We start from the raw sequence: 11,104 nt of genomic DNA on the forward strand, positions 1-11,104 counted from the left end.
GGCGAGCCAAGCTGCCCTCGCTGCCCCGCAGCCTCGCCGGCCCGGCCAAGGGTCCTGTCCTGTCCGGGTCCGCAGGGCTCTGCCTTACCCTCCCGGACTTTCACTTTTCCCCACCCTTTGGTTCTCAGCCCTGTGATGTTAGCCACAATTAGTGCTCGCTCCCTCTCACTTTTCAGGCCCCACCCCCACCCCTTCCTCCCTCCGCACCCAGCGTCTCCCCCTCCCTATCTTCCTTCCTATCTTTCCCATCTGCTTTCTCCAGGGCCTCTTTTCCCAGGATTAAACTTGACCGCAGCACATTTCCCTAGGTCGGCCGCATTCTTTCCTGGAACCTTTTATTAGAGTGCTTTTGCCCTTCTCACCTCCAAGCATTCATCTGTCACAACGCTCATCCCCTTGACACCAACCCAAGAAGACTCCCCAAAGAGCCCGGCGTGGTCAACTTGACCTTCATTCTTTTTTCCATTCGTTGTACCCTTTCTGTTGCATAGGTCTGTGGGCTCCCTAGATCTTATGCAGACGGTGCCAAGCGGCGACAAATACCACCATCCCCAACTGTGCAAACCACAGCAAAGCAGTTGCATCACTGAACATCCGGAAGTGAAAGCCATTGCATCCAGAAATTGTCCACAGTAGAAGAAAGCAATATAAACCTTTTGTTCTGTTTTCTTCTCTCTCCTCCTCTCCTGTCTTCTCTCATTTCTTCCCTCCCTCCTTCCTTTTCTTCTTCCCTCTCCTCCCTTTTAATACTATTGATGGCTCAGCCCCCCACCAAATGTGCAAAGAAATGGCATTGACAGCACTAACTTTTACACGCGCCTCAGAACATCAATGATCTTATTTCTAAAAAAAGCTTTTTCAAAAACTCTCAATATCCAAACAGCAAAAAAATTAATTCTACACAGGTCATAATAGCAAAAAACTCCAACAAAAAAATTTTTTTTTTGGCACCACTGATTGAACTCGGGTCCTTGTGCTTGCAAAGCAGGCCACCGAACCGCTGAGCTAAACCCCCAGCCCTCAACAATTTTTATAATTTTGATTTTTGAAAGGTAACATAGCTACGAAAAAAAGAGGTGAGTGTTTACATTTTAATTTTTAGGTGATATATTGAATGGTTGGCCTCTTCCCTTGTTTTTCATATAAATTATATATAAAGCTATGTTCTTTCTTGGCTATTATCCATTCTATTGCTACTTAGAGGATAAAAGTAGAAAGGAAGAAAAAAAGTAAAAATTGTTTCAATTATTTTAGAAAACATGCTTTTCAAAAACCCCTTAATGAAAAATCAGAAACTGTTTTGGCTTTTAATCTGCAGCCAGACCAGAGATCTCAAATCTCCCTTTTAAGTTAACAAACACTCAAAGAAGGTCAAAGCTGCAGCATCTGTATATTTCTGGGAAAAGAGAATCTTTCTTATTTCTCTGCCCAGGTTGTCTGTCTTACTAAAGAGCTCTTTCCTCCCTGTTTTGCCCCAAGTTGAGTGCTTTGCATAGCCTGGTATACCTTTTAGCTCAGCGGACAGCCCTCTTCTCCCTCCATTAGCTACTACAGGCTTTATTATAAACTCCAGCTGCTTTCAGCCCTTACAGAAGTTCTTTCTCAGTTTTGTTCCTTGCAACATTACCTTTTTCTTGTCTTGCTGTATTCAGAAAACAATGTGGCTACTTCAACTGTAAAACTAGAATAATACAGTAAACACTTCCCAGAGCTGTTATAAGTGAACAATATCAAATGTGTTAAGCACCTTAATTAGTTGTATAGGTGTCAGTTTGCCTAGTAATACCATATATGGCATACCAATTGCATTTTTTTTGTTCTTGTTACACAGATATCACTTACTAACTCCTGATGCTCATTTTTTTTGTCTTTTTCATTAAAATTTGAAATTTTTCTCATAGGTTGGCTCTCAGATTTAGAATCTTCCCATTTAAATATGCTGAACACCCAACAACTTTCTGTCCTCTGTGGAAATCTCTAGTTAATTCCTCCTCCCAAGCTTTCCCAAACATATTTTCCTTAATACTACAGCCACCAACATACTGCACTCTATTGGTTAATTTAAGAGCTAAATTTCTAATATGCTATTTAATAATCCTTCCTTATAATGTAGGCAAATGTACCATAAAGACAAATTTGAAGAGGACAGATAAAACAGAGAAAAGATAAAACATCTCCACAATAACACAGTTTATATGTTTCCAAATTAACAGTGACCTGCTAATATTGCCCTTTGGAAAAGGAATTAGGAAAGGAAGAAGTGATTTACTTAAATACAATTATTTTATTTTTGATCTTTCAAAGAGGGACACATATATTTAGAATTTAAAAAATCTATTTTAATAATCTTTCTCTATAAATTTGTATGAAGACTCAGAAATCCATTCAGGAAAGGACAGATAGCTCTATATATTTCTTTTCCAAATGTATATAACTATTGGTTTGCTTGTATTTATTTATTTTTAATTTTAAGGCTGACAGAGAGCTCTCAAGTAATTAGCAAGTCCTAAATAATCCATAAAAATTAGAATGCTAGTAAGGGAGGTTTAAATTTAGGTGTTTACTGATTATATTTTTCTTTTAAAATCACATATACAGTATTCATATGCAAAATTTGAGACAGTGGTAACAGATTCAAGAGAGTATAGAACTGGGGAAAACTGACAGTCTTCTTTTCTATGATGAGTTTATCTGAAACTGGAAAGTATAAATTGATTTATTTTGTCCTTTGTTTTCATCTACTTTTGGAATTCCTCAAATTCTTTTGAGCCTGTTCATTCACATAGTAATTCATTTGTTTTAGAAGTTATCACATTCCAGGAATTTTGGATCATCTACTGTGTACCATTTCAGGGGTAACCCTTTTTCTCTGACACTAGGAAACCTTTCCCAGACTATAGGGATTGCTGGGGCTGTTTGGATTAGAGGTCAGTGAAGAAACGACTGTTTTTAAAAAATAGCGATAGCAATTAGTAACCATGTTTCAGTTAACGCAACTAATTGTGAATTCATGGTGGAAGCATGGATCTTGTCAAATTATTGATGGTGAATGATATAATTGATTATCATGGGTCCAGGAGCCACTCTTAGAACATCCTTGTCATTATATTGTTTTGGCAGCAGGAACCAGTTTCATGGAAGACGGTTTTTCCCGCAGAGATGGATGGAGTGGGTGGGATGATGATGCGGATAGTTTGGGGACTTCTTGACCTAGATTCCTTTCAGGAGCATGCGTAGTTCACAGGGTTTCCTTGCTCACAGCTCACCTCCTGCCATGAAGGCTGGGTTCCTGACTTATACTGTATATGTGGCGGGGGGCAGTGTTTTGGGACTTGTGTGTTTTGTTTTAAAGGATACAAATAAACACCTCAGTGAAGATATGCATAGGGCAAGGTTTAGAAGGATCCTGAGCGCAAGTGCTTCTATCCCTGCAGAGTTGTGGTGTGTCCAACTCCCAGCACATGGATGTGCTCTTTCTCGCCTTTCTAGAAACTCTTGAACTCGATTCTTTGAGTTTTTATGAGGCTTCATGAAGTAGAGGATGATTGATTGAATCATTGTTCATTGGTCATTAATTCAACCTTCAACCCCTTTCTGCTCCTATGAGTTCCCTTCAAGCCTCTGAGCACACTGATTGGTTCCCCGGCACTTAACACCATCCTGCAGTCATCTGGGGCTTTCCAAAAATTACCTCCTTTATACAAACTCAGGTGTAGCTGAACAGGATTGTGTTTTACCTTTCTCATTCTGAAGCTATTATGGACATGTTTCAAAAATCAAGGATCAAAGGCCAAATATCTTTAAAAAAGACACTCTTAATGCTCTAGTTATGTGACAATTGCAAGGACTATAGGAGCTATGAACCAGGAATCATGGATGAAAATCAAAATACAGATGCTCCTCATTCTGCTTTAGGATTATGTCTCAATAAAGCATCATAAATTATAGATGTTGCAAACTGATAATGCATTTAATACACCAAATCTACGGAATATCATAGCTTTGCATTAGAACTGTGTCAGACAATTGGTTGTTTACTACCATGATCACAGGGCCGACTGGGTGCTGTAGATTCTGATGCAGCCCAGCATTGCAAGAGAATACTGTACTATCCTGTGTATTGCTTCCTGGGAAAAGATCAAACTTCATAATTTGAAGTATAGTTCCCACTGATTGTTTTTATATTACTCTAAAGTTGAAAAAGCATAAATAGGGGCCATTTGTTTGCATACTGTAATATTGTGGGCCACTTCTAGGTCTCAAATATAGATCCCTTACAGCAAATCATATGTGTCAGAGCATTTACATTTGTTGTGGCACTTATAGAATTGATATAACAAAAGTACTAACATAAATACACCCAGCAGTTGGAGAAGTCAGTGTGGGGTAGAGGGGTAGAGATAGATTTAAAGAAATAATTAACTTACTTTATGAAGTCATTACAAACATTCTCCTATTCTTGTGCTGAATTTATTATTCTTTCCCCCTGTTCTATTGCTACTTTAATCTTCTAATAAACATATACGGAACTGTCCAGCACAGAAATCAGCTCATGGTCAGTTAGATCAGTTCCTCCTGAGGCCAGTCATTTCCCATACGCATTACATTCAGAGGAGCTTTAACTCAATTGCTCAATCCATTTGACCGTCATTATCAGTATCATCATAAGACTTATTTACAGATGGCACCATGAAACACCAGTATTACACTGTACTGAAGTAAGATCATGAGAATACAGTTTCATTACAGAGGAAATGAATAAAAATTGTAGACATATTTGCTTTGCTTTCCCAACAGAATGTACCCTTACCTGTAACAGGTGAAATAGGAAGAAAAGGGCTAAAGGTGTAGGGAAAGTGGGAAGGGTAGGGGAAAGGGAATAAGGGAAAAGAAAAAAAATATGAGAAAATGAAAAAATGGAAATAAAGTGTTTGTAAATGGGGAGGGGAAGAGGGGGTGAAGGGAGGGGAAAAAAAACACAAAAACAAAACAGGTGCCATTACAATGGATCATGACTCAATTACTTCCACCTTCCAGATTACTTAGGGACAAGTAATTATTTAGCATCATTTGCAAGTTGGTCAGGCCCATTTTGCTAAAGGCTCTTCATATTCTAGGCAGACTCATCCTTTGGCTTCCTTCTGGAAAAGAGCTCCATCTAATCTACCTGTTCTCAGTCATAATCATTTTTCCTCTGGCTGCTACTTTTCACTGAAAACAAATTCAGTTTGTCCTTGGATTCAGATGTCCTGCACCTGTTTCCCCTAAGTCCCTTCCCCGTTCTGTGGGCCAGTGTTTAATCTATCATGTGTGTTGTTGCTATTCCACACTACTGGCCAGAGTACAGTTGGGATCCATGTTTTGCACTCAGACATGCTGGGTGCCCTTTTCTTGGGTTAGATCAACGGTGGTCACACCTACAGGTGATTTAGTTTGAGTATGGCAGAGTCCTCCTAAATTCTTCCTTGTCTGAACTCTGATCCACTAAGTGATGCCAAATGCTTCAATCCCATCAGGAGCCTAGTGCTTTCCCCTCTTCTGCTCAACAACTTTTCATTCACAGAATGAGTGGTGATATGTGTTTATACATTGCATGCTGTAGCCAATTGCATTTTCTTCTTTATAATCAAGAACATTTCTAAGCCAAAGGTTGACAGTTGCACAGTCATTAGCCAGGTGGGGGTTGTGCATCACACTGTTTGTAGTTCCAGTAAGAAGCAAGTGGGTTGCTGCTATAGACCAGGATTTGAACTGGGTGTGGGGATAGAGGATAGGGAATGGGGAACCGAATGACAAAGAGTAGGGCAAAGTGGATTGATAAAGTTCGTCAAAATTCCTCCCAGGCCCTTCATTACTTGGCCTCTGCTGCTCCTGGTCTGTCTCTTTCATGCTTCCTATTCTCTGGTCTGGTAATTCATTTATTTATCTATCCATTCAGCAAACACTGACTGACCACCCACCGTGTTCCAGGTTCTGATTTAAGCTTCGCAGACACTCCCATGGAGCTGATATTTTCTTGCCCCAAAGCCTTGGTGCCTGCCACTTCCCCTTCTTGGACAGCTCCTCCTAAGGCTCTCTGCTCCTGCTAGGCTTTCCTTCTCATTCTGTAGGTTTCATCTTAAAAACACCTCTGTGGGCCATGCGCTGTCTGACTTCATAAGAAAGAGGTATTTCTTCTATTCTTCATCCTAGACACTCATTTGTTTAGTTCAGACCATTAATAACATGCTCTGACCATTATTTATGTGTTGATATAAATGTGTATTTTATAAAATAGTTTTATTTATATACATATCTAATTATTTAGACATTTTTATACTGTGTGCCTCTCCTGATCATTTGATGAGGCAGAATGTCTCAGCAAATGCTTGTTTAATGAATGAACAAGTCCTTGTAGCTGTTCAGTAAATACCGTTATATGAATAAGATTTCTAACAAGTCATTCTAAATATCGCCCTGCTAGATGCCTCAAATACCATCCTTGAAGGAAAAGGGAATACAGAGAAAAAAAAAAAAGAAGGGAAAAAGAATAAAAAAGAGGAAGAGAAGATTGGTTTGGAAGGAAAAAGAAAAAAACATGGGGAAAGATAAAAGTGAGACAGAAGACGGGAAGGAGAAGATGAGAAAGGCACGATATCCCTTAGGTCTTTTCAGTGTCGGGTATTAGCAATCATCTGAGAACTTCCTAGAAATCCACGTTATAGGGCCCCAACACAGACCTAAGGAATCAGAAATTTGAAGATAGAGCCCAATATCCTGTTTTAATAAGCCCTCCTATTCCAGTTGCTAAAAACACTCTTCCCAATTACAAATGAGTCTTAAATCATGTCTCGAATTCTAAATAAATATTTTATATTTAGGAGAATTAATGTTATTTTGTTACTATTTTTTTTCCCTTAGATTTCACTGAGCTCTATAGTTTCAAGAAATGATACAGATAATTTAGGACAATTTTAGAATAAGTAAATTGGTGACTTTCATAGTAATAAGCATACTTTGACATTTATAGCTTCTCATTAGTAATGTGTGGATGCAGGGATCAGAATGCAGTTTAATGTAAAGTAAATGTTAGACAAAAGGCCAGTGTGATGATACTTTTCCATTTAGGGTTTGTTTACAAATCTCACTCAAGGCTCCCCCCTCCATTTTTTAAGGTGAGACAATCAGGGGAAGGTGTCAACTAAAAACAGTTATAAGATAGCAAACCCTTTTCAAAATTTTAATTTTAATAGGCTCAATAGTAAGTTACGGCAAAAGTGAATCAATTTTGGGGTCAGGCATTTAAAAAAAGCACTAAAATGTAAGAAAGCATAATTTACTAAGTAGTTTTTTTTTTAAAAAAATGAGACTTTGACCATTCTGTTTTGCATTTAGTGGTATAGTTTGGAGTGCTTCTATTTCAAGGAATCTTTTTAAATAAATTTTCTGGATCACAGGTCTCTGGGAAATATCACAAACACTTGGGAAGCAGTTGAATGAGAAAGTGCATGTTAAATGCACAGTACATTTCTGAGCGAATGGGCTCAATAAACATTAGGATGTACGATTATGCTTTCTATCTTGTAACCGAGAGCAACTCTTCACTAGATCTGCAGCAAAGACACTTAATGGCTGCTTGGTCTGTTGGCCATGCCAAGATTTTTTTAAGTCCTGGAGGGGAAGAGTGGGAGGGAGTTTCTAACAGCAAATTCCACCATCTCTCAGACACATCTCTAAGTTATTTTTTCCCAGCAATTTCTCACTCTCTTCCCCTCCACTTTAAAAAAAATTTGGGGAAATGGACTTCACATAGCTTTTGTCATAACTTTGATACCATAGACAGCCAAGTGACTCACAGCAAGGTATAACTGTAAAACAATTACTCTGTCAAGGTTTTTGCCACAACTTCATCCACCCAGTTTTGGAAATGAGTGCTCACAGTTGAGCCAAGTCAAGGTATCAGCACTCACAGAGGGATTGTCTAATGGCTGCTGTCTAGTCTGGTTTCGGGAGCTAGGTCATGATTTCAGAACATTTATTCACCAAATCTTAGCAGAATAGATGAAGAAGACATGATTTAAGATAACACTGAAAAGGAAAGGAAAATGAAAACAATCCCGCATTTTATCTGCCTTAGGAACCAATGATTACAGGATACAGGCTGCCTTCTTTTTATTCTTGTATCATATTATCTCCCATGAATTATCTGTTTGGCCAGCACACAGAGGACTTTTTGGCTTTTATGGTGAGATTTTAACATTGTGTTAAAAACCTCAGAATAAATAGATTGTATTGAGAAAGTTAGATTTTGCATGTAAGAAAATCTGCATTTTGACTTCTTTTAAAAAAAAAATCAAAAGATGGAAACTTCTGGGCCCACATTCTGCTTGCTTCTTACTCAGGTCTAACTCCACACATCTCCTCCCTTAACCACCTTGCCTGCTGGATGAGGCAGATATATGGCAGCACAGGGACCCCGTGTATTGGGACTGACAGTGGTCAAAGCAGAAGATCAAAGGATCTTATCATGCTTTTCCAAAATATAATATTATAAACATCAGCTAGATTATAGACCCGTTGAAGGAAAGAATCCTATTTCTTCATTATCTTCTCCACATCCCTCCGTCATGCCGACTCAATGTCTATTATATCTTGACAGAATAAACATTTACAACCCACCACTAAACAAGAGCATGGCTAAGTATTTTGTTCATAAATCTTAAAGAAAATAGTATTCTTCAGCTACTCCAAAGCAGAAACTCTTAGCCTCCTAGACCCCAGCATTTATCTTAAAAATGTCCACGCAGCACATGTACAGACTCCCAACTCCAAGAAAGATCTAGTTCGTCTGAACAAAGAGAAGGGCATTCCTGAATTTGTTGCTCCTGCCGTAAGATCACAACTCTTAGAATAACCCACACATGTTGTATTTACTCCACAGCTCTGTTGTCTTAGGAAAAGCACAACTTTGTGGAAAAAACAGCAAAGACGAATGTTCACAGACAGAGATGAACAGCAGGCACCTAACAAACTACATCTATGGTTGTGCTCCTGCCTCAGATCTGTTTGAGATCCAAAAGCAGCATCCAGCTGTGATGAAGAAGCAGGTACCTCCAGTTCCAAGGAGAAGGTTCCTTGGCTGACTGAGGGTCACCTCTAAATTTAGTGACGATAGAACCTATTCAGATGCCAGCTCCCACAAGAGTAAGAAAGAGTGACAGCGAATTTCTGCATCAAAGAGCTCCAGGAATTCACTGTATTTCTCCTTTCAGCTACTTTTCACCATAACTTTCAATAACTGGGTTTTAAAGCTGCTATTCTGCTAGTGGAATAGGACGTTGCAAGCAACAGCTGGGGTCAATTATAGAGACTTAAGTACTTAGCACTTTCTTCCAGAGACGCTTTATCTTATCTTCAAACTTATCAGCTGGCTCATCTGCCAGTTCTTACTCTTGGCCTCGCTGCTCTTTTCTTGTAAATGCGTCATCATCGCTCTCTGTGTCCAGTGTCCACTCGGCTTCCACCTCAGCCCCTCCATGACCCCACCTGCTCTCACCTTGGTTTTGGCAGAAGACAGACCTCGGCATGTCTGAGTCATTGTCTCTAACTCAGTAGTGCTTCCCTTGGGTTCTACCTTTGAAAGCCCTTAGAGAAACTTTTCAATTTCTTTTATTTTTAGAACATTTTACTTTGAAATAATTTCACATTTACAGATAAACTGTACAACTTACACAAATGCTTCCACGTACCTTGTTTTTGAACCACTTCAAATGGGTTGCACATATCCTGAATTAAGCATGCAATCTCAGGAAAGTAATCAGTTCAAATAATTTAACATTGATACAGTACTTAAATCCACAGTCCATATTTCAAACTTGTAAATAATCTCAATCATGTCCTTTTTAGTATTTGTTTGTTTGTTTGTTTCTCTCTAGTACAGGATCCAGCCCAGGATTATGCATTGCATTTAGTCGTCAAAACGCTTATCATCTTTAATCGGGATTAATTCCTCGATCTCTTAAAATAATCTTTATGACATTGACCTTTTCTAGTAATACAGGTTGATTATCTCTATGGTGTCTTTTTCTATCTGAATTTGTATCGTGTTTCTTTGTGATTAAATTCAAGTTAAAGATCCTCAGCAACACTTTTCCTCTTTTCTCTTTTTAAATGTTTTTCCCAGCAGGCCAGTTATCCATCTATTCTCCAATGGATCACAATCCTAATTACATATTGGAATCACTCTAGGAGATTTGCACATTATTGGTCCGATTCAGTAGATTCTGATCTGGTAATCTGAGGTAGAATCTTAAAATCTGTGTCTCAATAAACTCAACAGGTGATTCTGATGTACCTGGAGCCAGGGCTAAAAGCCACAAACTTCTCTTGTTGGGCACACTCTGACTTCTCCTTTGACCTGTTTCTTTTTTTTTCTTTTCTGTTCTCTCTTCCCACTGTACCAGCCTTTGCCTGAGGTAAACTTCATTTGCCTGGGAAGATTTAGTACGCCAGAGAAATAGTGGCATATAAAAAAACCCATTTCAATGCATATTTTATTTTGTGGCTTCATTTTTATAAATATAATTTTACTGTTGATAAAATATCAACAGTCTTTCTGTGTAAAAAATAGAAAGAAAATGCAAATTACCTAACTAAAAGAAAATGAAGGAAAAGAGCTGCAGGGGGTTGAGTGAGTTATAACCCATATGTATGCTACTGGCACATGGTAATTCACTTTAGCTGGGAAACCAGGAAACTGCAGCCCATGTCCGAATTAGGTTTGAATGATGCTAATTATAAACCAGGGTCTTTAGAAACACATCCCTCCCACAATACATTACTCCTTCGCCTGGCCATTTGTTGACGAATCAGCAGTCTGTTTATATATTATCCCATTTACACTAGATAGTCTAAGAGTCATGAGGGGTGATTTGGGGATTTTTTTTTTTCCTGCATGGCTGTGCTTTTCCTTCTAGGCAATAGCCTCAGTGAAGGGGGTGGGGTGCTGTCCAATGTTTAGATCTAGCTACAGAACTATGGTGACAATGGGATATCTTCGCTGCATACTCAAAATGACCCAATAAAAAGGCTACCCCAGACTTGCAGGGGTTAGGGGAAAGTGATA

The 11,104-nt window shown here is 38.8% G+C and overlaps 1 protein-coding gene across 4 annotated transcripts in view; it reads right to left on the reverse strand.

Annotated features, from left to right (window-relative positions):
* Ptprb (protein tyrosine phosphatase receptor type B) overlaps positions 1-11,104 on the reverse strand; it is a 121,137-nt gene that overhangs the window by 91,072 nt on the left and 18,961 nt on the right. The window lies entirely within an intron of this gene.

Source organism: Fukomys damarensis, unplaced genomic scaffold (assembly GCF_012274545.1).
Source record: "Fukomys damarensis isolate Sample0158 unplaced genomic scaffold, DMR_v1.0_HiC HiC_scaffold_15, whole genome shotgun sequence".
In the NCBI taxonomy this organism is placed as follows: Eukaryota; Metazoa; Chordata; class Mammalia; order Rodentia; family Bathyergidae; genus Fukomys; species Fukomys damarensis.